At 39.8% G+C, this 25,738-nt stretch overlaps 1 pseudogene across 1 annotated transcript; it reads right to left on the bottom strand.

Annotated features, from left to right (window-relative positions):
* Nucleotides 1-6,852: 6,852 nt before the first annotated feature.
* On the bottom strand, nt 6,853-25,003 carry LOC311270779 (NACHT, LRR and PYD domains-containing protein 3-like; annotated as a pseudogene). Its single transcript, XR_014624919.1, has 9 exons — nt 24,836-25,003; nt 16,560-16,671; nt 16,357-16,473; nt 15,988-16,066; nt 11,511-11,739; nt 9,300-11,368; nt 7,748-7,921; nt 7,536-7,582; nt 6,853-7,400 (listed from the first exon to the last, which is right to left on the bottom strand). The product of XR_014624919.1 is annotated as an NACHT, LRR and PYD domains-containing protein 3-like (transcript).
* Nucleotides 25,004-25,738: the final 735 nt, after the last annotated feature.

Genomic DNA, 25,738 nt, shown 5'->3' on the forward strand with positions numbered 1-25,738 from the left:
CAACAGTACTGTCATAAATCATCATCACAGCGAGAGTGATAAGAGATAAGAGCACAAACCAAGTCATTTAAATGTCTTTAGCTGCAGTTTACACCTGTGCTGTTACTAACTGCTCTGTATTCCTGGTTCACCCTCCTTCACTTTAAACACTTCAGTATAATTGTACCTGAGCAGAGCGGCAGCAGCAGCAGCAGCACCAAGTAAACCTTCATGTTCCTGTTTCTGTCGGTCCGACTCGACGAGCAGCTGAAACTGAGACGAGCTGAACGAGGCCGGACTTTTATCCTGCGCTCACACACACACACACACACACACACACGCACACACACACACACACACACACACAGGTGAACAAACAGATAACTCATCACAAAGTGAACTGAACTCATTTGGCCTCAGAAACGACGTCCACGATGTTTCAGTTCAACTCTTCATCGTGTTGTTTGACTCGTGTCCACGTGTTGGAGCGACTGAGTCTCAAGTGGCTGATGGTGTGTAAGTGTGTTTACATGAGGATTAAAGGGCGATATGAATATAAATGCATTGTGTTTCTGCTGAGTCATGACAGTGCAGTGATTGGCTGCCAGTTGATGACATCAGCAGTTTATCTGCACTTTGAACGCTGATGTTGAGCTTAAACCAACATCTGTTTGTCCCTCGCAGACTGTTTGTCCCGACCCAGCTGATATTACGTCCTCACAGATCGATCAAGATCTTTGTATCTGTAGTGTGATCACACATCTCATCGTCTCGACCCTCGACGTCGCGAGTACGTTATTTCGATACCACAACTGCCCTCATGCGCAGCACGAAAGCTCAGTAGCGCCCCCTAGCGCCGCCCTTATGGCTTTTCCCATTCTGTACGGACCCAATGTCTGTGCCTCGTACTTTAACTAACTCATCCTACAGACTTAACACCACAGACTTCACATTCACTCAGTAGCGTCCTCAGACCTTAAAAAGCCTGCGTTGTGCCTGGTGGGCGTGGCCGTGCGGTCAATTTAAATCCTTCGCTATGAAGCAGGAAGTCCTTATAACTTCAACATACAATTGCCGATCTGCATCAAATTGGTCACACATGTAGAGGAGCTCACCCAGAATACGTCTCTGCATCAATACTGCGTCATATCTATAGCGCCACCCACTGGACACAGGAAGTCACTGAAGATGTCACTGTTGTGTTTTGTGTGACACGTATCCCATTTACAGTAGGTAGAACATATCCACAGGCAACAGACAAGCACACATCTGGGCACACAGCCTCCGATGGCGCCACAGCCCGACGTACGTGGGGGGGCGAGGGCCCGTTCATCGCTGCTTGCAGCTTTAATTTTTATTAATTTTTATTGGCAAATATCAGCATTTTTAGCAAATATTAGCATTTTAGCTTAATAGCTTCCAGGTCATGTTATCAATTCACTCAAAATCAGTGTGGGATCATGTAACTACACTGGATGCAAGAGATATGCCTCTTGTTTTTACATTTTACATCTTTTCATATTTTTTAATTAATTTTTATTAATTTTTATATGTAAATATTAGCATGTTAGCTCAATAGCTTCCAGGTCATGTGATCAATTGACTCAAAATCATGTTGGGATCATGTAACTACACTGGCTGCATGAGTCATGGGTCACCAGATTTGGCCCGTAGCTCGTTACACATGAGTACTTAATTCGACACTACAACTGCCCTCATGTGCAGCACGATAGCTCAGTAGCGCCCCCTAACGCCCCCTTATGGCTTTTCCCATTAATTTTTTTTTCATTTCTACGCCTCGTACTTTATTTCACTAGTCCTACAGATTTAACGCCACAGACTTCACACTCACTAAGACTCATCCTCATACCTTGATGATGAAGAGTTGTAAAAAGCTTTCGCCTACGTTATTCCTGGTGGGCATGACAGTCTGAACTTTCAATGCTTGGCCACTGTAAGAGCAACGTCAACGTGTGGTGTGTGTTGGACACAAACTGTCCACTAGGTGGCTACGTTGTGTTGTGGGTCAGCCTGATATCAATCAATCAGACGTCATTTATATCGCACATTTAATACAAATACAATGTAGCACAAAGAGCTTCACACAATAAAAGCAAGCACAACAAAACAGAAGTGAAACCAAAAGACACACACACACACACACACACACACACACACACACACTTTCTCTCACACACAACACATACATGCATTTCTGACAGAAGCTCACTGAGGCGCTATCTTTCGCTCAGCTATGTGCTGTGACGACAAACATCATCCAGTTTACGTCACATTCACAGGCTGTTTTCTCCAAATCACACATTACAACATGACGTATAATTGATGGGTGAGCTCTCGGGCCACATAGTGGACAGACTCGCCCTCCGACGGCGCCACGGCCGACGTACGTGGGGGGGCGAGGGCCCGTTCATCGCTGCTTGCAGCTTTAATTTGTATTTATGTTTTAGTCCCTGCGCTAAAATATCATCACAACGCTGAACATTTGTGTCTGCGGACCCCCCTTCAGTCCCCACTAATTTGGACTATTCCATCGTACTGCGCATGTGCAGAAATGACGTCAGTAGCAAAACAAAGTTAATGGCGCGAAGTCCAAACAGCAGTGAAGTGAAGTGACTGCAGCGCAGAAACACGGAGGAAGCGGGAGGTTTGTGGCAAAACTACCGAAGGTGACGAGCTTTTTCACGGCGGCCATCACTGACGACATCACTACTAAACAGCGGCAGGAAGCCGGCGCTGCTCGTGTTAGCATTAGCGGTGCTAACGGGGAGGAGCTGCCCGCGGCTGCAGTGTCAGGCCGGCTAACGTAGCGGCGCTGCTGCCGCTTCATGCCGGAGGAGGATCCTCCTCCATGCCGGAGAACAGCCGGTGAGCGCCGACATGTCGACAGGGTCCATATATTCAATACTCACATCAAGTTCACAGTATTCATAGTACTGCATTCACAACCTCCCTGAAGGAAAAGTATGTCAGTATCATTAGAAACTAGTACTTCAAGTATTTAAAGTAAAAGTACTCATTGTGCAGTAATCTGTTATTGAGCTTATTGATCACAGCTGTGTGTAGTGATGAAGAGAGACAGCTGATGTATTGATCCTGTTTGAACTGTGTTCAGTCACACATGATGTTTGTCAAACTAATGACACGTCAGACTGTGACGTCATTATAAAGACGACACAGCCAACAGTGTCGCCAGTGACGTCGTCTCCTGACTGAAACACTGTAGAGCTGCTCCTGTAGATCAGCAGCTCGCAGAACTGAACCAGAACCAGAACTGCAGGTGTCAGTATGAGCAGATTTATTGTGATGTTCATCTTGTTTACGTCCTCTTCTGAGTCCAGTTGGCTCCATGTTGGTGTTGGTTCTGGTGCTGATGAGACGATGTAGTTCACTGAGCGCTTTGACACAAAACTACATGAGGTTTGACTTTAATACAACAAACTGACAAACATCATGTGACTCATGACCCAGTTCAACTGGATCAGTACATCATCTGTCTCTCTTCATCACTGCAGACGAAGGTTTGATCAAAGGTCCCATGAGGGGGACAGGACGGGCGAGACTTCAGCTCCTGTTTGCTCTTTAATCCACAGCAACGCTTCATATTCTGTAAGATCATCTCATGTTTGCAGCGTCTGTCCAGTGAGAACAACACGTGTGTAAAAGCAGAAAAACAGCCTGTTAGCAGCTTTGTGACGATGCATTTCCAGCTAATCCAAGAGGCTTTAAATTAGTTTATTTAGCTTCAGCAGGAGGAGAAATTTCTTCATTGTTCAGCTCATCAAAAACAAAAGTCATCACAAGTCGTCTCTCGATGATGTGTTTAGTTTGATTTGAATCATTTCTATTGAGGTACATTACGTACGTGTTCGTGCATTAGTTACATCTTGAGATACAAAGATTATTTCACATTTCCTCACAGTCAATAACTGAAGGAGCCCACAGCTTATTGTTGCCTGTCCTGTGTCAACCAAAGAATCACCTACAATATCAGCAACACCGAAAAAGAGACAATAAATACATTAATAAATAAATACTTTTGCAATCATCAATAATTTTACATTTGAATCATTTTTACATTTTAAGTCCATTCTATAGTTTTCATGTTTAACATGTTTCAGAAATAAACAACGCTGTTAAATTATAATTTCCTTCTTTTAATTTAAAAACATTTTGAATACAGACGGGAAGGATTTTCTTCACAACTCGCTAAATACACGACGACTAAAAATATTAAGGTGAAGGATCCTATTAAAAATGTATTACTAGATTCATGATGATAAGTTTAATGTTTTATTCTGAGAGCTCTTTTCTTAAGGTTAATTATAGGGTCCATTTTTTTTTATACATTTCCCCAAATTTCAGCATAGAAAGACGCATAATGTGGCATTATGAGTGAACAGAACGATGTATACAAACTTTTCTTATTCAACAGCTCTCTTGTTTTATAAAGAACAGCAGTAGATTTAGATCATTTCTGTTTAGTATGTTCTCTGTGTGGCTTTAAACAGTTTATGATCTATAATCACTCCCAACATTTTCTTTTAATTTCAACATTTAAATTCGGTTTTATTTCACAACTAATCACTGAGCATCTTACATTTCTGTTATATATTTATTTAGAGATCATTTCTAAACAAAATTAATTTGTATCATCCACAAATGTTACAAACCTGTAAGATACCGTACAAATATTATTCAAAGAAAGTGTGAATAACTTTTAAACACTGAACCTTGTGGAACACCACAGGTTACTCTGCTAAGATGTGATTCGATATTATTCATTGTTATATATTAAAACCTTTTATTTAAAAAGCTTCTTAACTATTTTTGTGCGACACCTCTTACATCATAGCGTTCACATTTCTGGAGCGGTGAGGAACGATCGATTGTGTCAAACGCTTTACATAAATCAATAAATACACCTGCAGCGTTCTGTTTCTCATCGACTGCTGTTTCTATATTCTATATCCGTTGAGAAACCCTCGCTTAGATAGACGTTTAATAGACATATATTCGATACAATAATGAAAAAATAAACAACAAAATCAAAGAGCAGACGAGAGTTACGTTAGCACAGCGCCTCCGTTGCTGTTAGATCCATAGATGTAGAAACACAGATGCCTCATTGGATCGTACATTAACGCCGCCGCCATATTGCAGAGGGCAAAACTCGCCTGTAAACAAATACAAGTGAACTGGGGAGCAGCGTTTTTTCTGGATAAAAAGCACTACGTTCGTTTTCTCAACTTATCTCAATTAGTCTTTTTTATATTCAACAGCCTTTGACCTACGTGTTGTTCATAATCGTGAGTGTTAGACTACAATCACTGCTGGATGAGAGGAGTGTGTTTAAACTTACATCAGGTACTTAATGATGGAAACTAAAAGCCTTTTCACGACTAGATTTGTATGGAAATTTACCATATCCCATAAAATTAGTTTTTAAAAAGTATACACACCCGCCTGCAGAAACATACATTTGACCAATAAAGATTATTTAACAAGCAAATAACAGCAGAAGACACATGAAAATCAGTCCAACAGAACCTTTATTTTAAGTTTGTGGTATTTGTGGTTCAGGAAAATTGAAGTGACAGAGCTCAGATGATGGAAACACGATGACAGCATCTCATATTCAACAAATGAAGTCATTACAAGCTTCCTGCAGAAAAACAAAACAAAAAAACACCTGGCTTCACAAATGAATCTTTTGCTACCTGGAATAAAAATGTAGCGCCTTATAAAGATTATCCTGGCTAAACTTTTTTTTCCCCGTCAGGTCTCAGGTCGTAAACCCAGAAGAGAAAACAGTTAAGATCTGTTATGACCCTGAGTCATTATTGTTTATTTGTTGCTGATCTCTCTCCTCCTCTGTGTGTTTTTGATTGAGAGCAGGTTGGACCTGCTGATTGGCTGCCTCAGTCTGATTGCTGACACGGGATTGGTCAGAGGGAGGAGAGGAGCCCTTTTTAAACCGCTGGCTGACGGCGATCCTCCTCTCCACCAGTCCTTACATTTCCAACTTGGACCAGTGTGTAGCTTGACTAGCGTGCTGTTTGTGATGTACCAGTGAGTAACTTCTGTAGTACAATCTGATACTTTGAAAATATAAAAAAATCGTGGTAGCCTCGTAGGAGGGTGAAGCCTTTTTCTTTAACCCTTTTTCTCCTGTTTTCCTCATTTAGGAGTTGGGTAAGATTTTGTCTTTTTGTTCATATTTTAGATTTGGGTAAGGAAGGTAGGGAAACCGGTTCTTTTGTTTGTCGTGTTGGCCTTGTCTCCCTCTGAAGCAAAATAAATGCTACTTTAAATATAACTACTGTGTGACACTGGTTTTCTTGGGAGTGAAAAGATTGGGGAGACACACATGATGTTATGTTATGTTATGTAGGTTCCTCTGGACCAGGGGCGTAACAGATCAGAGTTTAAAAATGGATCACCAGAAACAAAAAATTCTTCATTTGCCCCTCCATCTGTGAAAATGTGAAAAAAAACCCAAAAAAATAAATAAATGTCAGGAGAAAAAGTAAATTTGTTTCACTTGTGAAATTGGGTGGGGAGACAATAATGTGAAACAATTTATCTCAGGAGACTTTTTTCTTTTCATGTAACCAACTGAAAAAAATTATTTCAGGAGAAAAATATAGTTAGCAGGTTTTGTAACTTGAGACGAGCACCTTCCACACAAAGAAAAAAAAAAAATATCCTAAAAGATTTTTCCATGTTTTCACAGATAGAAAAAACATTTAAGGGACTCAAAAACTTTTTTTCCACCAGTTCTCAAGTCATAACACAGGAGAGGAAAACATTTAGATCAGACTTAGAAAATGGATCACCAGAAAAAAAGACTTCTTCACTTGCCCCTCAGGGCTCCGACAGAGAACACAGACGCACTGAACCAGACCAGCCAGCCCAGAACCCAAACCCAGGATAAAGAGGTTCAGTGAATGTGGTGTTGTAGGTGTGGAGGTGGATCAGAGTGTCAGAGGAGACTCTGAAGAAGGACAGAGTGCCAGCAGGACAGTCCACATACACTGCTACTCTGTTAGAGACGGAGGAGGAGGAGGATGTTCCTGCGTTGTTGTGCCAGACATGGTAACCATCCACAGAGCACTCCAGACTCCATGACTGATCATTCCTTCCAAACCTGCAGTCATATCTGATTCCTCTCCTGTTGATTCCTCTGTAACTCACTGATATATCAACATGTCCTCTCCACTCTGCCTCCCAGTAACAGCGACCAGTCAGACCAGTTCTACACAGCAGCTGACACCAGTCGAATCTGTCCGGGTGATCAGGATATGACTGTTCCTCCTCCACGTTGATCACCTCCCTGTTGTCCTCAGACAGTTTGATCTTTCTGTTCACTGTGTTTGTGTCGATTGTGAGTTCACAGGAATCTGATGGAGACACAAGACACAGTTGCAGTTATTGATCTATCATCTGTTTAATTATTGACATCAGATGTTTGAATTAGTGATGTCACAGTTTCAAGCTGATTTGTTTTCATGAATGGAAATTAAAAACACACTTACACTTCTTCAGACCTGCTCTCAACCATCGGACTCCACCAGGCTCCACCCTGACAACGGGGGAGAGGTAAGGAGTAAATAAGTAATGAAAAAGTAATACATTACTATGTAAGAGTAACTCCCCCAACACTGATAATGGACAAACGAAAAAGAAGGTGTTGCCAAGAAGGAGGTTCAAAGAGAATATTAATAATTAAACATAAGGCTCTTCATACCGGAGAGTGTTCAGTTTCCAGTGTGGATCCTTCAGTCCAGCAGACAGCAGCTTGACTCCCGAGTCTCCTGGATGATTGTAGCTCAGGTCCAGCTCTCTCAGACGGGAGGGGTTGGAGTTCAGAGCAGAGGCCAGAGAAGTACAGCCTTCCTCTGTGATCAGACAGCCTGACAGCCTGCAAACACACAACACAGATATGAGGTCCCTAGAAATGCTGGAAGGTTACTGTGGGGTCACATTAACATCATTACTGATATTTTTCCTAGTCACAACCCAAGTGCAAGACTCAAGGCAGGTTCAAGAAACTAAAAGAGAACTTACCCAAAATAAAGCTGAAATCAAAACAACAAAGGCAGACAACAACAAACAAGAGCAGAACTGAGTACAAACCAGGATGACACAAAGAACAGAAGCAACAAAAATGCAGGTGAGACAGAAGGAGCAAAACGGGACTGAGACAGTGGAGATAGTAGTGGACTTCAGAAATAACCCAGCCCCACCCGCCTCCGTCAACCTGATTGGCTCCCCAGTCAACTCTGTGGAGTCCTGCCGTTTCCTGGGCACCATCATCACCCAGGACCTAAAATGGGAGCTGAACATCAGATCCCTCACCAAAAAAGCCCAACAGAGGATGTTCTTCCTGCGGCAGCTGAAGAAGTTCAACCTGCCAAAGACGATGATGGTGCACTTCTACACTGCCATCATCGAGTCCATCCTCACCTCCTTCATCACCGTCTGGTACGCTGCTGCCACTGCCAAGGACAAGAGCAGACTGCAGCGCATCATACGCTCTGCCGAGAAGGTGATTGGCTACAACCTTCCATCCTTTCAGGACCTGCACAGCTCCAGGGCTCTGAGGCGTGCAGGTAGGATTGTGGCTGACCCCTCCCATCCCCGTCACAGACTATTTGACACTCTCCCCTCTGGCAGGAGGCTGAGGTCCATCAGGACCAAAACCGCCCGCCACATAACAGTTTCTTCCCCTCTGCAGTTGGGATCCTCAACAAGTCCCGGGTCCCCCACTGACACTGACACTGACACTGACACTGACTCTTGCACTCCTGCACTTAAACCCACCTCTGCCCTTGAATCTTTGCATTACATTAATGCAGAATTTGTACATCCTGTATTTTTAATATCTTCTATATTTTATTTTCCGTCTTTATTTATCAGCCATCCCACACTTTTTTCCTCTGTGTGTTGATAGTGTTTATATTGTTTATATTGTATATATTATAGTCACTGTTTGTTTATTGTCTTCAATGCATGCACCTTATTCACCAAGAAAAATTCCTCGTCGGTGTAAAATCCCTCTTGGCAATAAATCTGTTTCTGATTCTGATTCTGATTCTGAAACAAACTGACAAAGAGTGAAGGAAAAACACTGACAAATACACTAAAGAGGGGAAATGGAAAAAATATACAAAGACAGGAAGTATAAAACAGAACATGACACGAACCCCAAACCACAAAATCAAACAATCTGATAACATCCAGCTATCTTTCTGATTCTTCTTTATAGCACAAAATTCAGCAGGTTAATGAATCCTGACCTGAGAGTTTGCAGTGTACAGTGTGAACTCTTCAGTCCAGACGACAGCAGCTTCACTCCTGAATCCTGCAGGTTGTTGTTACTCAGGTCCAGCTTTCTCAGATTAGAGGACTGGGAGCTGAGAACTGAGGACAGAGCTTCACAGCTTCTCTCTGAGAGGTTACAGCCACTCAGTCTGAAGATACAGTAAGAAGGAACATACAAGTGGATAGTTTTTGTCATTCTTGTTGAAAAAATAACAGACAAATGAATCCGACTTTCTCTGTACTTACAGAGCTTTGTTGGAGGCTCTGACCACTGGCAGCAGCCTCAGAAGAGCCTCCTCTGAAGCAGAGTATTTCTTCAGGTCAAACACGTCCAGATCTTTTTCTGATGACAGTAAGATGAAGACCAGAGCTGACCACTGAGCAGGAGACAGTTTATCTGTTGACAGACGTCCTGATCTCAGGTACTGTTGGATCTCCTTCACTAGAGAGTGATCATTCAGTTCATTCAGACAGTGGAACAGATTGATGCTTCTCTCTGGAGACAGATTCTTACTGATCTTCTCCTTGATGTACTGGACTGTTTCCTGATTGGTCTGTGAACTACTTCCTGTCTGTGTCAGCAGGCCTCGAAGGAGTTTTTGATTGGTCTCCAGTGAAAGACCCAGGAGGAAGCGGAGGAACAAGTCCAGGTGTCCATTTGGACTCTGTAAGGCCTTGTCCACAGCACTCTGGTAGAGCCGTGTCTCTGCAGATTCTTCTGTTTTTGTTTCTGACTTCTTGGATGATTTTTGTTCCTCTGCCAGCAGATTGACTCCAGAGTTCATGAATGTCAGGTGGACGTGAAGAGCAGCCAGAAACTCCTGAACACTCAGATGGATGAAGCAGAACACCTTGTCCTGGTACAGTCCTCTCTCCTCTTTAAAGATCTGTGTGAACACTCCTGAGTACACTGAGGCTGCTCTGATATCGATGCCACACTCTGTCAGGTCTGATTCATAGAAGATCAGGTTTCCTTTCTGCAGCTGCTCAAAAGCCAGTTTTCCCAGAGACTCAATCATCTTCCTGCTCTCTGGAGTCCAGTGTGGATCTGTCTCAGCTCCTCCATCATACTTGACGTTCTTCACCTTGGACTGAACCACCAGGAAGTGGATGTACATCTCAGTCAGGGTCTTGGGCAGCTCTCCTCCCTCTCTGGTCTTCAACACATCCTCCAGAACTGAAGCAGTGATCCAGCAGAAGACTGGGATGTGGCACATGATGTGGAGACTTCGTGATGTCTTGATGTGGGAGGTGATTCTGCTGGCCTGCTCCTCATCTCTGAATCTCTTCCTGAAGTACTCCTCCTTCTGTGGGTCAGTGAACCCTCTGACCTCTGTCACCATGTCAACACACTCAGGAGGGATCTGATTGGCTGCTGCAGGTCGTGTGGTTATCCAGAGGCGAGCAGAGGGAAGCAGTTTCCCCCTGATGAGGTTTGTCAGCAGCACATCCACTGAGGTGGACTCTGTAACATCAGTCAGGATCTCAGTGTTGTGGAAGTCCAGAGGAAGTCGACACTCATCCAGACCGTCAAAGATGAACACAACCTGGAACTCTTCAAACCTGCAGATTTCTTTGGTTTCAGTGAAGAAGTGATGAACAAGCTCCACCAAGCTGAACTTTTTCTCCTTCAGCACATTCAGCTCTCTGAAAGTGAATGGAAATGTGAACTGTATGTCCTGGTTGGCTTTGTCTTCAGCCCAGTCCAGAGTGAACTTCTGTGTTAAGACTGTTTTCCCGATGCCAGCCACTCCCTTTGTCATCACTGCTCTGATTGGTTCATCTCTTCCAGGTGAGGCTTTAAAGATGTCTTCTTGTCTGATTGTTGTTTCAGGTCTGTCTGGTTTCCTGGATGCTGTTTCAATCTGTCTGACCTCATGTTCATCATTGACCTCTGCAGTCCCTCCCTCTGTGATGTAGAGCTCTGTGTAGATCTGATTCAGAAGGGCTGGGTTTCCTGCTTTAGCGATCCCCTCAAACACACACTGGAACTTCTTCTGAAGGTGACATTTAAGTTTACGCTGACAAACTACAAGAGGATTACCTGAAAGAACATACAAAGAAAATATTCTGACATCAAACCTCCTCAAACTCTGAGTATATCAACATATGTCGGCCCGTCTTTTGACACATTAGTAACAGTCACATTTATCCAGCATGTTCAATCTTTTGAAAAATCCTCTTACTGCTCTGCAGACGGTCGGCCAGCTCCTCCTGCTTCATTCTCCTCAGGAAGTGAAGTGTGATCTTCAGAAAGGCCTCTCTGCTGCTCCTCCTCTTCTCCTCCTCCTCAATATCTAACACCTCCTCATCCCCCTCCTGACTTTCTAAGCATTCTGGGTAATCTGAACTCAGAACTTTCTTGATCTTCTTCAGCTCGTTCTTCACAAAAGTGACAATGTTGTCTTCCAGCAGCTTGAACAGAAATCATGGAACCAAACATCAGATCCATGTTGGACTGACCGACACTCCACTGGTTTGAAAAGTGCAGCGTGGAGATTTTTGTGATAGGAATCGAAGTAAACGTTACAGAAGCTCTGAGGGCCAAGAGACATTTTATTCTGGTGATTAATTTTCTAAGTCTGATTTAAATTGTTTTCTCTCCTGGGTTTTTGACTTGAGGAACTGGTGGAAAAAAAAGGTTTTGCCAGGATAATCTTTCCAAGTTACTTTTTTTTTTCATCAGCAAAAAGCAAGACAAGATAGAGACAAAAATGAATGTTTGAAACAAAAGGATTTTTTTGTTTGTTGCAGGAATAAAACTTTTTTTTTTCATGTGTGAAACCGAGGGAAAAAAATGTATGGATTTTTTTTTGCTTCCATGAAAAAGTTAAATTTCTCCTAAAAGATTAAAGCTGCAAAAAAATAAATAATAAAAAAACACCTTTCAGGAGAAATGTTTAGAATTGGTGAACTTCAGCCTCTTGTGGTCACACAAAAATTCAGCACATGAAAAGAAAACATTTTAAAAAAAATTTCTCCTGAAATTGTTTTTTTCACCCAGTTCAACACATGGAAGACAAAAATGCTTCTCCTGAAAATTGTTTCTTTTCAGTTGAAGAGAATTGTTTTTTGTGAATTGTGTGAAACTGCATGTTTTTTCTTTTCTTTTATGAAACTGAGTGGAAAAAAAAGTTTTCTTCATGGATTTTTTTTTTCACTTGGTTTCACAAAATGTCAGTCCAGTCTGTTCACACATAACAAAAAATCAAGAAAAAAAAAAATCTTCCATGTTTTTTGTTGAATTTTTTTCTCAATTCATAAATACACAAGCTGCACTTAAAAACACACCTGCCAAACACAACTTTCTCCTGCCTGTCACACATAAAATAATTATCTGGAAATCTCCTTGTTTCATTTCGTTTAAAACATGGAGAAAAAAAAACATATATCCAGCGGGTTTCACACACTTACTCTTGAAAACTTTTGTCAACTGGTTTCACACATGGCAAAAAACATTTCTCCTGGAAAATGTCTTTTCTCACTCGGTTTCACCCTTGAAAGAATAAATGTCCTGAACATGTTTGTAGATAGATGAAAAATGGAATATCAAAAGGTTGTCCTGCGATGTTTTTCTCAAGTCATAAACACACAGACTGCATGGAAAAAATACCAAAAAAGATTTCCAGGAGTTTTATTTTTTTAATGTATGAAACCAGGTGAGTTGGTTGTGGTCAAAATGAGTATTACAAAAACAAACAGACGATGAGCCTTACAAAAAAAATATTCTCCCGCCAAAACGTTGTTCTCCTGAAGATGTTGATGAAGGTTCTCAGTCATCCAGGTCATGGTAATAGTGTGTTAATGAAGGCAACTGGACTTGTTTCAGTTTCTCATGGTCATTTCAAAATCTTTTTCAGTTGGTTTCACACATGAAATGTTTTTCTTCTCCTGGAAACTTTTTTCAATGTCACATGAAAAAAAAATCTTCTGAAAATGTTTTCCATCCAGTTGCAGTTGGAAAAGAAGAAAATCTCATGAATTGCGTATGAGATTTGGTTTAACACACATAAAACATTTTTCAGGAAAAAGTCTTCAGGACTTTAAAAAAAATGTTTTTTATGTCTGAAACCGGGTGAGCTGGTGCACTTCAGGCTCAAATCTCACTTTTTTCTACAAGAAATCTGACATTTCCGAAAATGTTTGACTTTTTTTCCAAAAATTGAAACTGGATGATGGTGCACAAAGAATTATCCTGCCAAAAATTCCCCAGAAATTCTGTCATTTTTTTCTAAAAATTCTGTCATTTTTCTAAAAATTCTGACATTTTTCAGAAGATTCTGACTCTTTACTAAAAATTCTGACTTTTTTTTTCTAAAAATTGACACTGGGTGAAGGTTCACAAAGAATTATCCTGGCAAAAATCCCCAGAATTCTAGCAGTTTTTCTAAACAATCTCACTTTTTTTTCACCCTTTCTAGAGATTTTGACTTCTTCTGACTAGAAAAAAATTCTGACTTTTGTTCATAAGAAATCTCGCTTTTTTCAAAAAGATTCTGACTTCTTTTCTAAAAGATTTCTTCGAAAATCCTGACTTTTTCATAAAAAAATCTGACTTTTTTCTTAACTATGATTTTCCCCCCTGACTTCCCCTAAAAAATGAAACGGTGATGGTGCACAAAGAATCATCCTGCCAAAGATTCTCTCGAATTCTGACTTAAAAAAACGTTGACTTTTTTGCTAAAACACATCTGACTTATTTTTGTTCTAGAAATTTTGACTTTTTCTGACTCGAAAGAAAATCTGATATTTTTTTCCCAAAAAATCTCAATTTTCTTACAAATTCTGACCCCCCCCCCCCAATTCTGACTTGTTTTGCTAAAACACATTTTACTTCTTTTTGCTCTAGAAATGTTGACTTTTTCTGACTTGAAAGAACATTTCTAACAATCTAACTTTTTTCTAAAAATATTAATTATTTTAATTATTATTATTATTAATTATTTTAATAAATATTATTTAATATTTTCACCCCTAACTTCCCCCCCCAAAAAATAAATAAATTCTCCTCAAAAATGAAACGGTGAGGCTGCACAATGAATTATCCTGCCAAAAATATCAGAAAATCTGAAATTTTTTCTAAAAAATCTCACTTTTCTTAAAAAATCTGACTGCTTTCCTAAAAATTCTGACTTTTTTTCTAAATTATGATTTCTTCCCCGTAAACTCTGCCCTTTTACTAAAAGGCTCAATATTCAGAATTTTGTTCCTAAAAATTGAACAGAGAAAACAATTTAGATCAGACCTACAAAATAGATCACCTCAAAATTCAGACTTTTTTCCCTTAACTTTTTCTCAAAAATAATTTATTTCTCAAATTTCAGACTTTTTTTCCCTTAAAGGAACTTGGGGCAGGATTTGTGAAAAAATAAACATGCATTTTAAGTTTTTTAATGCTAATGGTTGATGAAGCATTCAAAACCAAAAAGAATGAGCCCACCCACGTATCTCTCCATTGCCTTGAACAGGCTGTGTGCTGCATTATGTACTGCAATTTGGTGTCCGAATTTCCCGCGCAGTCCTGCTTGATGTGACGTATGCTGAATGCATATCCTCGACGTCTTTCGACTTGGATACGGCAAACGACCCACCACCACACAAAGTCCACTAAAAAGTCATACTAAGAAGAAAACGAAGGCTTTATCAGCAGCATGTCGTGAGTCGAAACGAAATTACGACCAAAGCCGGGCTGGCACCTGGATACACATCGGATACGCGTTCAACTAATGGAGGCAGCTTCAGCTTGAATTGGGACTGAAAACAGATTCTGACATGGCTCATTTCCTAGTAACCAGGTAAGAAAACATTACAGGTCATGTAACTTAGTCCACCGCTGTGTAACACTGAGTAGTTACAGACTGCACATTTTCCACGGTCCTTTAGTCTGAAACTGAATAGTTACAAATATGTCCCTTTATATATGGGACCGAAAGCCCAACCTGTTATCCGGGATGTGACGTTAGCAGCTGGCTGTAGCCACAGGCTAACGGTTTGTTTGTGTCTGTGTAGCAACATAGCCGCTAACACACAACAATCCCTGATCAGAGACGATATTTCTGTCCCCCAATAGGCCGTCTTTGCTTTCGCCTGTGCCTGTCAGACTGCATCAACCGTAACGGTTAATCGCTGCGCTTGTGTGTCTCTACACATAGCGAGCCGGCTGCTTCATGTGTGTAGGGGATAAGGCATCAGCTGCACTGCTGTGAAGAGTTCATGTGTGCTCCCGCACCGGCTTGTCTGATGGCTGCAGTTACCCTAACGGCTGCAACGGCCGGTGTGTCACTATTGAGTCTTATTTCTTGATCCTGCCCCAAGTCCCTTTAACTTTTTCTCAAAATTATTTTTTTTCTCAAATTTCAGACTTTTTTCCCTGAACTTTTTCTCAAATTTCTGATTTTTCCCTTAAGTTTTTCTCAAATTTTTGATATTTCCCTTTTTCTGAAAATTCTGACTTTTCCCACCTTAACTTTTTTCTCAAAATTCTGTTTTTATTCCTTAACTTTTTCTGAACATTTCTGACTTTCCCTTACTTTTTCTCAAATTTCAGATTTTTGATCCTAAAAATTGAACAGAGAAAACAATCTAGATCAGACTTACAAAATAGATCACCTCATTTGACCCTCAGGGGCTTCTGTGAAAAGTAGTAGTTGTAAATGTGCAGACCATAATTATGGAGTCCAGGTGTGTTTGATGTTGTCGGGCAGACTGACCAGTGGGAACCTCTGAGCTCTCCTGGTCCACTCTGCGAATGAATCATGAAGAATCAGCTCACATTATGTTTGTCGACACAGAGACTAACAAGAGGTAAAGGTCCATGAAAAACAGTGAATCTCTGTAATGGAGTCAGTCCCTCAGTTTTTTGCTTTGATGATGGGTTCTGGCTCCTGGTGGTATGAAGCCAGGGGGACGGAACAAAACAGCGTCACACACGTGAGGTCATAGAGATGTGCCCAGTGGAGTCAAGGTGTTATTTCAAATGTGTTAAATGTACATGGTGGATAAAAACAGGTGAAAATATGTTGAATCATTTACCTTCCATCAGCAGATTGTCTAAACAGAAGAGGATACTCCATTGATGTATAGCTCAGTAAGGACACACATCTGGATCCAGGACCAGTTCCAGGAGAGTCTGGTGTGTGCTGCTCTGGGCTTCAACACAACACACACACAGTTCAGAGTGTGATAATGACAGTGGAGTGACGTGATTGATGGACAGTCAGAGATGGTGGTCTCACCTTGGAGCTTCATGTTCTCCACACAGACTGGTTTTAGAGGCAGGGACTCGCTCCTCTGTCTCCCCACACTGATTCATAGCAGCACACACCTTCACACAGTAATGACAACCTGCTGGGAGAGCAATACATGAGTTCTCATCATCTAGCCAGTCACCTGACAAACACATTGAGCTCTGATAGGAGGACACACTCATTCAGCTCAATAATAAATAAACTGACAGTTGCCGGCTCTTATTTGAGACACATTCACCTTTCAGTCTTCTGGATTGTTTGAAGACTGAAGAAATACACTTCATGTTTATTTTCCTTTTGGTCGGATGATCACTTCTGTTTGACTGACTCTGAAAAACGCCTTTCAACATTTGCTTTTTTTCTAATTTTTTCTCTAAAGAAAATGACTTTTCACAAAAGCTCTGACTTTCTGCAAAAAACATTTTCCGAAGTTTTCCAAAAAAATTCCAAAGGTTTTTTTCCGAAATTCTTGAAGGACTCTGAAAAAAGCCCTTCAACATTTTAAATGTTCCCCTTTCCTAAAGTGACTATATCCAGCCAGTAATCCAAAATCAGTGATTGGAGTCCTTTTGAGGGGCTAAGAGTAAAACAAGGGGCACGAGGATCTGCAAATGATGTTTTGATGATGTGTCCTTTCAATTTTCATTAAAATCTTAAACTTTGTCTGGTTTCCATCTCCATATCTGTGAACACGATCTGCTTGTCTTTGCCATTGATGTCAGTGAATGAAAGTCTTTGGTTTTAGACTGTTGGATGGGTGGTGGATGGACACGAGAGGATCAAGGCCACTGTTAAGAAAAATTGACCTCTGACCTTTTTCAGACTTTTCATAATTTTTCTCTAAAGAAAATGACTTTTTGCCAAAAGCTCTGATTTTCAGTTTTTTTTTTAGAAAATTCCAACAAATTTCCAAATTAACCGAAGTTTTCCGAAGATTTCCGAAGTTTTCCGAAATTACCCGAAGTTTTCCGAAGATTTCCGAAGTTTTCCGAAATTACCCGAAGTTTTCCGAAAATTGCCGAACTTTCCCGAAAATTTCCGAAATAACACGAAGTTTTCCGAAATTACCCGAAGTTTTCCGAAATAACCCGAAGTTTTCCGAAGTTTTCCGAAAATTTCCGAAAATTTCCGAACTTTTCCGAAAATTTCCGAAATTACCCGAAGATTTCCGAAATTACCCGAAGATTTCGAACACTTCCGAAAATTTCCGAAAATTACCGAAGTTTTCCGAAATTACCCGAAGTTTTCCGACATTTCCTGAAGGACTCTGAAAAAAGCCCTTCAACATTTTAAATGTTCCCCTTTCCTAACTTGACTATATCCAGCCAGTATACCAAAATCAGTGATTGGAGTCCTTTTGAGGGGCTCAGCGTAAAACAAGGGGCACAAGGATTTGCAAATGATGTTTTGATGATGTTTCCTTTCAATTTTCATTAAAATCATAAACTTTGTCTGGTTTCCATCTCCATATCTGTGAACATGATCTGCTTGTCTTTGTCATTGATGTCAGTGAATGAAAGTCTTTGGTTTTAGACTGCTGGATGGACGATGGACAGACACATGAGAGGATCAAGGCCACTGTTAAGAAAAATTGACCTCTGACCTTTTTCAGACTTTTCATAATTTTTCTCTAAAGAAAATGACTTTTTTCCCAAAAGCTCTGATTTTCAGATTTTTTTTAGAGAATTCCAACAATTTCCGAAGATTTCCGAAGATTCCCGAAATTACCCGAAGATTTCCGAAGTTTTCCGAAGTTTTCCGAAATTACCCGAAGATTTCCGAACACTTCCGAAATTTTCCGAACTTTCCCGAAAATTTCCGAAATAACCCGAAGTTTTCCGAAATTACCCGAAGTTTTCCGATATTTCCTGAAGGACTCTGAAAAAAGCCCTTCAACATTTTAAATGTTCCCCTTTCCTAAAGTGACTATATCCAGCCAGTATACCAAAATCAGTGATTGGAGTCCTTTTGAGGGGCTCAGCGTAAAACAAGGGGCACAAGGATTTGCAAATGATGTTTTGATGATGTTTCCTTTCAATTTTCATTAAAATCTTAAACTTTGTCTGGTTTCCATCTCCATATCTGTGAACATGATCTGCTTGTCTTTGCCATTGATGTCAGTGAATGAAAGTCTTTGGTTTTAGACTGTTGGATGGGTGGTGGACAGACACATGAGAGGATCAAGGCCACTGTTAAGAAAAATTGACCTCTGACCTTTTTCAGACTTTTCATAATTTTTCTCTAAAGAAAATGACTTTTTTCCCAAAAGCTCTGATTTTCAGATTTTTTTTAGAGAATTCCAACAATTTCCAAAGTAACCGAAGATTTCCGAAGATTTCCGAAATTACCCGAAGATTTCCGAAGATTCCCGAAATTACCCGAAGATTTCCGAACACTTCCGAAATTTTCCGAACTTTCCCGAAAATTTCCGAAATAACCCGAAGTTTTCCGAAATTACCCGAAGATTTCCGAACACTTCCGAAATTTTCCGAAAATTTCCGAAGATTTCCGAAATTACCCGAAGTTTTCCTATATTTCCTGAAGGACTCTGAAAAAAGCCCTTCAACATTTTAAATGTTCCCCTTTCCTAAAGTGACTATATCCAGCCAGTAATCCAAAATCAGTGATTGGAGTCCTTTTGAGGGGCTCAGAGTAAAACAAGGGGCACGAGGATCTGCAAATGATGTTTTGATGATGTTTCCTTTCAATTTTCATTAAAATCATAAACTTTGTCTGGTTTCCATCTCCATATCTGTGAACATGATCTGCTTGTCTTTGCCATTGATATCAGTGAATGAAAGTCTTTGGTTTTAGACTGTTGGATGGGTGGTGGATGGACACGAGAGGATCAAGGCCACTGTTAAGAAAAATTGACCTCCGACCTTTTTCAGACTTTTCATAATTTTTCTCTAAAGAAAATGACTTTTTTCCCAAAAGCTCTGATTTTCAGATTTTTTTTTAGAGAATTCCAACAATTTCCAAAGTAACCGAAGATTTCCGAAGATTTCCGAAGTTTTCCGAAATTACCTGAAGTTTTCCTATATTTCCTGAAGGACTCTGAAAAAAGCCCTTCAACATTTTAAATGTTCCCCTTTCCTAAAGTGACAATATCCAGCCAGTATACCAAAATCAGTGATTGGAGTCCTTTTGAGGGGCTCAGAGTAAAACAAGGGGCACGAGGATTTGCAAATGATGTTTTGATGATGTTTCCTTTCAATTTTCATTAAAATCATAAACTTTGTCTGGTTTCCATTTCCACATCTGTGAACATGATCTGCTTGTTTTTGCCATTGATGTCAGTGAATGAAGTCTTTGGTTTTAGACTGCTGGATGGACGATGGACAGACACATGAGAGGATCAAGGCCACTGTTAAGAAAAATTGACCTCTGACCTTTTTCAGACTTTTCATAATTCTTCTCTGAAGAAAATGACTTTTTCCCCCAAAACTCTGATTTTCAGTTTTTTTCTTTAGAAAATTCCAACAATTTCCAAATGTCCCGAAGTTTTCCGAAATGACCCGAAGATTTCCGAAGTTTTCCGAATACTTCCGAAATTTTCCGAAGTTTTCCGAAATTATCTGAAGTTTTCTGAAGATTTCCGGAAATTTCCGAAATTACCCGAAGTTTTCCGAAATTACCCGAAGTTTTCTGATATTTCCTGAAGGACTCTGAAAAAAGCCCTTCAACATTTTAAATGTTCCCCTTTCCTAACTTGACTTTATCCAGCCAGTATACCAAAATCAGTGATTGGAGTCCTTTTGAGGGGCTCAGCGTAAAAACAAGGGGCACAAGGATTTGCAAATGATGTTTTGATGATGTTTCCTTTCAATTTTCATTAAAATCATAAACTTTGTCTGGTTTCCATCTCTATATCTGTGAACATGATCTGCTTGTCTTTGTCATTGATATCAGTGAATGAAGTCTTTGGTTTTACACTGTTGGATGGGTGGTGGATGGACATGAGAGGATCAAGGCCACTGTTAAGAAAAATTGACCTCTGACCTTTTTCAGACTTTTCATAATTTTTCTCTAAAGAAAATGACTTTTTCCCAAAAGCTCTGATTTTCAGATTTTTTTTAGAGAATTCCAACAATTTCCAAAGTAACCGAAGTTTTCCGAAGATTTCCGAAATTTTCCGAAGATTTCCGAAATTTTCCGAATTTTCCGAAGTTTTCCGAAATTACCCGAAGATTTCCGAAGTTTTCCGAAGAATTCCGAACACTTCCGAAATTTTCCGAAATAACCCGAACTTTTCCGAAATTACCCGAAGATTTCCGAAATTTTCCGAAATTTTCCGAACATTTCCGAAATTACCCGAAGTTTTCCGATATTTCCTGAAGGACTCAGAAAAAAACCCTTCAACATTTTAAATGTTCCCCTTTCCTAAATTGACTATATCCAGCCAGTAATCCAAAATCAGTGATTGGAGTCCTTTTGAGGGGCTCAGAGTAAAACAAGGGGCATGAGGATCTGCAAATGATGTGTCCTTTCAATTTTCATTAAAATTTCAAACTTTGTCTGGTTTCCATTTCCACATCTGTGAACATGATCTGCTTGTTTTTGCCATTAATGTCAGTGAATGAAGTCTTTTAGGTGGAATGAAGGTTTTAGACTGCTGGATGGACGATGGACAGACTTGGACTTTCACTTTTCATAATTTTTCTCTGAAGAAAATGACTTTTTCCCCCAAAACTCTGATCTTCAGTTTTTTTTTTAGAAAATTCCAACAATTTCCAAATTTTTCGAAGTTTTCCGAAGATTACCAAAATAACCCGAACTTTTCCGAAGTTTTCTGAAATTAAACGAAGATTTCCGAAGTTTTCCGAACACTTCCGAAATTTTCCGAAAATTTCCGAAATAACCCGAACTCTTCCGAAATTACCCGAAGATTTCCGAAGCTTTCCGAACACTTCCGAAATTTTCCAAAAATGTCAAAATGTCAAACTTTGTCTGGTTCCCATCTCCATATCTGTGAACATGATCTGCTTGTCTTTGTCATTAATGTCAGTGAATGAAGTCTTTGGTTTTAGACTGTTGGATGATGGACAGACACATGAGAGGATCAAGGCCACTGTTAAGAAAAATTGACCTCTGACCTTTTTCAGACTTTTCATAATTTTTCTCTAAAGAAAATGACTTTTTTCCCAAAAGCTCTGATTTTCAGATTTTTTTTTATAGAAAATTCCAACAATTTCGAAATGACCCGAAGTTTCCCGAAGTTTTCCGAAATGACCCGAAGATTTCCGAAGTTTTCCGAATACTTCCGAAGAATTCCGAAGTTTTCCGAAGATTTCCGGAAATTTCCGAAATTACCCGAAGTTTTCCGAAATTTTCCGAAAATTCCCGAAGATTTCCGAAATTAGCCGAAGTTTTCCTATATTTCCTGAAGGACTCTGAAAAAAGCCCTTCAACATTTTTAAATCCCCTTTCCTAAAGTGACTATATCCAGCCAGTAATCCAAAATCTGTGATTGGAGTCCTTTTGAGGGGCTCAGAGTAAAACAAGGGGCATGAGCTCTGATTTTCAGATTTTTTTTTTTTTAAAATTCCAACAATTTCCAAATTACCCAAAGTTTTCCGAAGATTTCCGAAATTTTCCGAAGATTTCCTAAGTTTTCACACCGTCAGAAATCTGTATCTCACTCGAAAAAGCACGGATGGTCTTTTTTCAAAGTTTGTATGCGTGTGGCAGCACCATAGACCCAAAATAATACCCCAAATCCCAGAAAGAGTTTTTCATAATATGGGACCTTTAAGAAAGAAAATTACTTTTCTCCCAAAAGCTCAGACTTTCTGAAAACAAAACATTATTTCCGAAAATTCCAACAATTTCTGAAGTTTTCCGAAATTACTCGAAGATTTCAGAAGAATTTCCGAAGGACTCTGAAAAAAAGCCCCTTCAACATCTGAAATGTTCACCTTTCCTAAATTGACTTTATCCAACAAGTAATCCAAAATCAATGATTTTTAGAGGGGTCCTCCTCGTTTCTTCTCCTACAAATTTTGAGCTACAGAAACCATTCAACTATGAAAATGTTCAGCTCATTAAGGACATGAGCTTGTATTTTTGGCATTTCTATCTTTTATACTTATACTTAAATATTCAGCTTTTTCTGCCAAATTTTCCCCATTCATCCTTATGGGGAATTTTTCAAATTTTATTCTGCTACTACTTCAGCATACGTTCAGCTATAGAAACCGTTCAACTATCAAAATGTTCAGCTCTTTAAGCTCTTTCAGCCTTTTAGCTTTTCAACTTTTTCCAAAAAAAAAAAAATTAATACAGAAGCAAATGGGAAAATCTTCAAATCTCCTTCAAAACTCATCCACTTTCATTGTCTTCTTATCCCTCATACTTTGAGCTAGAGACACCATTCCAACTTTAAAAGAGTCAGAAGACCTTGAACTATTGGTCATATATTCAGCTTTTTAAAATCTTTTATGGTTTTGAAATTATCACAGTTTTAGTTTGAAGGATTTTTAGCTCGTCTTCTGGGTTTATAATGGGTGTGTATTGCGTGAGCTAGAGTGGGTGACATCATCGCTAGAGTGGAGAGCAGCTGCAAAAACTTTAGAAAAAACTCTCTTCAGCTTGATTTGGGTCCCACATCTTTTACTTCACATAGACAATATATACATAGAAATGTAGGAAATCTTGTTGGCTTTCAGATGATGGTCTTATTTCAGATGTAGGACTTAAACTTTTGGCTGTAGAAGCCCTCGAGCGACAAGCACTCCAGCAACTCCCCCATAAGCCGCAGTGTTAACTTTGAGCCTAAATCTCTGGAGTGGAGCAGACGGTACCGGTTTTGTCTCTCGCTCTTGTGCCCTCATTTTTCACTCTACAGAAATAAAAAACACATCACATGGTTCAGCAATGTCTCCTGTTACTCACTGTATACATATTTTGGCCATAACCATTACACTTTTTTCTAGACCTGCAGCTGTTTGGGAGGTGTTTTCCCATTCATTCTTATGGGGACATTTTCAGCTTTGGTTCTGCTACTGCTCCAGCACATGTGCTGCTACAGAAACTGTCTGGCTGTCAAACTGTTCAGCTTTTGAAAAATTCAGCTTTTTCTGCAAATTCTTGACCATTCACTCTCATAGTTTTATGCATTTCCAGCACATTCAGCAGATTTCCGAAATGACATCAGCCGTCAGCATTCACACTGTATTTTCGCAGGAAATGCCATTTTTCTAGTTATGATTTAGTAAATATTCATTAACCCTCTAGGTGCCAAAGCTGCATTATTGCGACAGGCAACATTGCTGAATAAAACAGCCCATATCTTTAAATCTACTGCCTTGTGCTGTTACTGCTTGCTACCACTAGATGGCCACTAGATTCAGCTTCAGTCCTGACGTCATTTGTGGGCGTGTTTCTATGCAAAATACCTGAGAAAAAAAGTTTGAAACCGACACCGGCTGTCAGAGGCAGCGGCTAAGCGGCAGAGTGGGAGAGGAGAGAGCCGCGGAGCGGTGGCAGAAGTGTGCTGGACAGATGGAGAGACAGAGAGCGATGTTTGTAATAAAAAACAAAATGCCCAAAAGACTTTACAGTGCGGATGAGGTGCCTGCACAGATCTTTGCTGATCGCGATTCAGAAGGGGACGATTTGCCCTCTGATGGCGATCGCTCGTCAGAGACGAGTGACTGACGATGCTGCAGCTGCAGACACTGTCACACAAGCAACACGCACTGATCACGGCGAGAGTTTTCTTTTCTTTTTACAAATTAGATAAGGAAATTTACTCCTATCAGATTCCTGTTCATTTACTCTGAGGATGAGAGGATGAAAAAATCTGAAAAAATGAAATGAAAAAAAAATCTACTGTGTAAATATGTTCAGAATTCCGTTTTACTGAATTGTACCTGGTGATATACAAATTAGATTAGTACATTTACTCCAATCAAACTCCTGTTCCTTTATTTTGAGGATAAGATGACAATATAAATATTTTTTTTTCTGTGTAATATGTTCAAAAATCAGTTTTACTGAGTTACTTTCAGTCACCTGGTGACGTCACAATATGCAAATTAGATGACTAAGTTTACTCCCATCACAAACTTTAGGTCATTATGAATATTTTTCTCATTTACACTGTGGATTTATCTCTCACCACTTCCAAGCTACAGCCTTCTGAAATCTTAAGATCCAAACGGAATATTTTCCTAAATAAACTCTAAATGTATAATCTACGCCTGACATCCACCAACACACCGTTCATACTGTGGATATGAATCCTGTCCTGCTTCACTCACCCAGAGGATGCTGCAATCCTCACAGCTGACGTTTCACAGCAAAAGAAAAAAGACGTCTCTGTTGTTATCTGACTTTTCTAAAAAACGGAATAAAAAGAAAAATGTTTATTTGGTGTTCTTCGTGTCAATAAATTAAAAAAGTTAAACAGTAAATTAAAAGTTGAAAGTCTGTTGCTGTTCCCTCTCTGACACGTCTATTCACATGACGATCCTGTTCCTCTTTCTCTTCCTCTCAGAGGAACTGCAGCAGCACATTTCATCACATCTGTTCTCGTCAGACCGGTTCTGTTAAGGCAGAAGTGCTTATATGGAGAAGAGTGTAGATCTGCCCTGACATGTGAAACTGTGATTCATCTGATAACTCCGTCTTGTTTACATTGTCGTCATGCCAAAGACGCAATGTTTTCAGCTGTGTCTGTTGGTTCGCCAGCAGGATTACACAGAAACCACTGAGTGAGTGATATTTGATGCAGATCTGGTGATCTTAAATTATGGTTCAGCAGTTATGGGTGGTTTAGAACTGAGAGTGATACAGGCTGTTTGATACTGGATTTGAATCATCATCATTTAAAATCATCATGTTGAATTATCAAATTTTTCACCAGATGTGACGTATGTTCTGAGTTCGGTGAGTTTTGGGGTATGTTCAGGCTGCCAAATATGGGATTCTGGGGAAGGATGAAGAAAAACAATAGGGCCTTCACACTGGTCAGTGCTCGGGCCCTAATAACAAAACTGACGTTTTTCAAAAAATTCTGACTTTTTTAAAATAAGAAATCTCCCTTTAAAAAAAAAAAAAAAGTAAAATCTGACTTTTTACTAAAAATTCTGACTTGAAAAAACTAAACACTAAAAAGTCTTTATCTTAAGCAGAGGAAGAATCATTTAATCCAAACAGGTTCA

This window comes from Pagrus pagrus (assembly GCF_965226575.1).
Source record: "Pagrus pagrus genome assembly, chromosome: 15".
In the NCBI taxonomy this organism is placed as follows: domain Eukaryota; kingdom Metazoa; phylum Chordata; class Actinopteri; order Spariformes; family Sparidae; genus Pagrus; species Pagrus pagrus.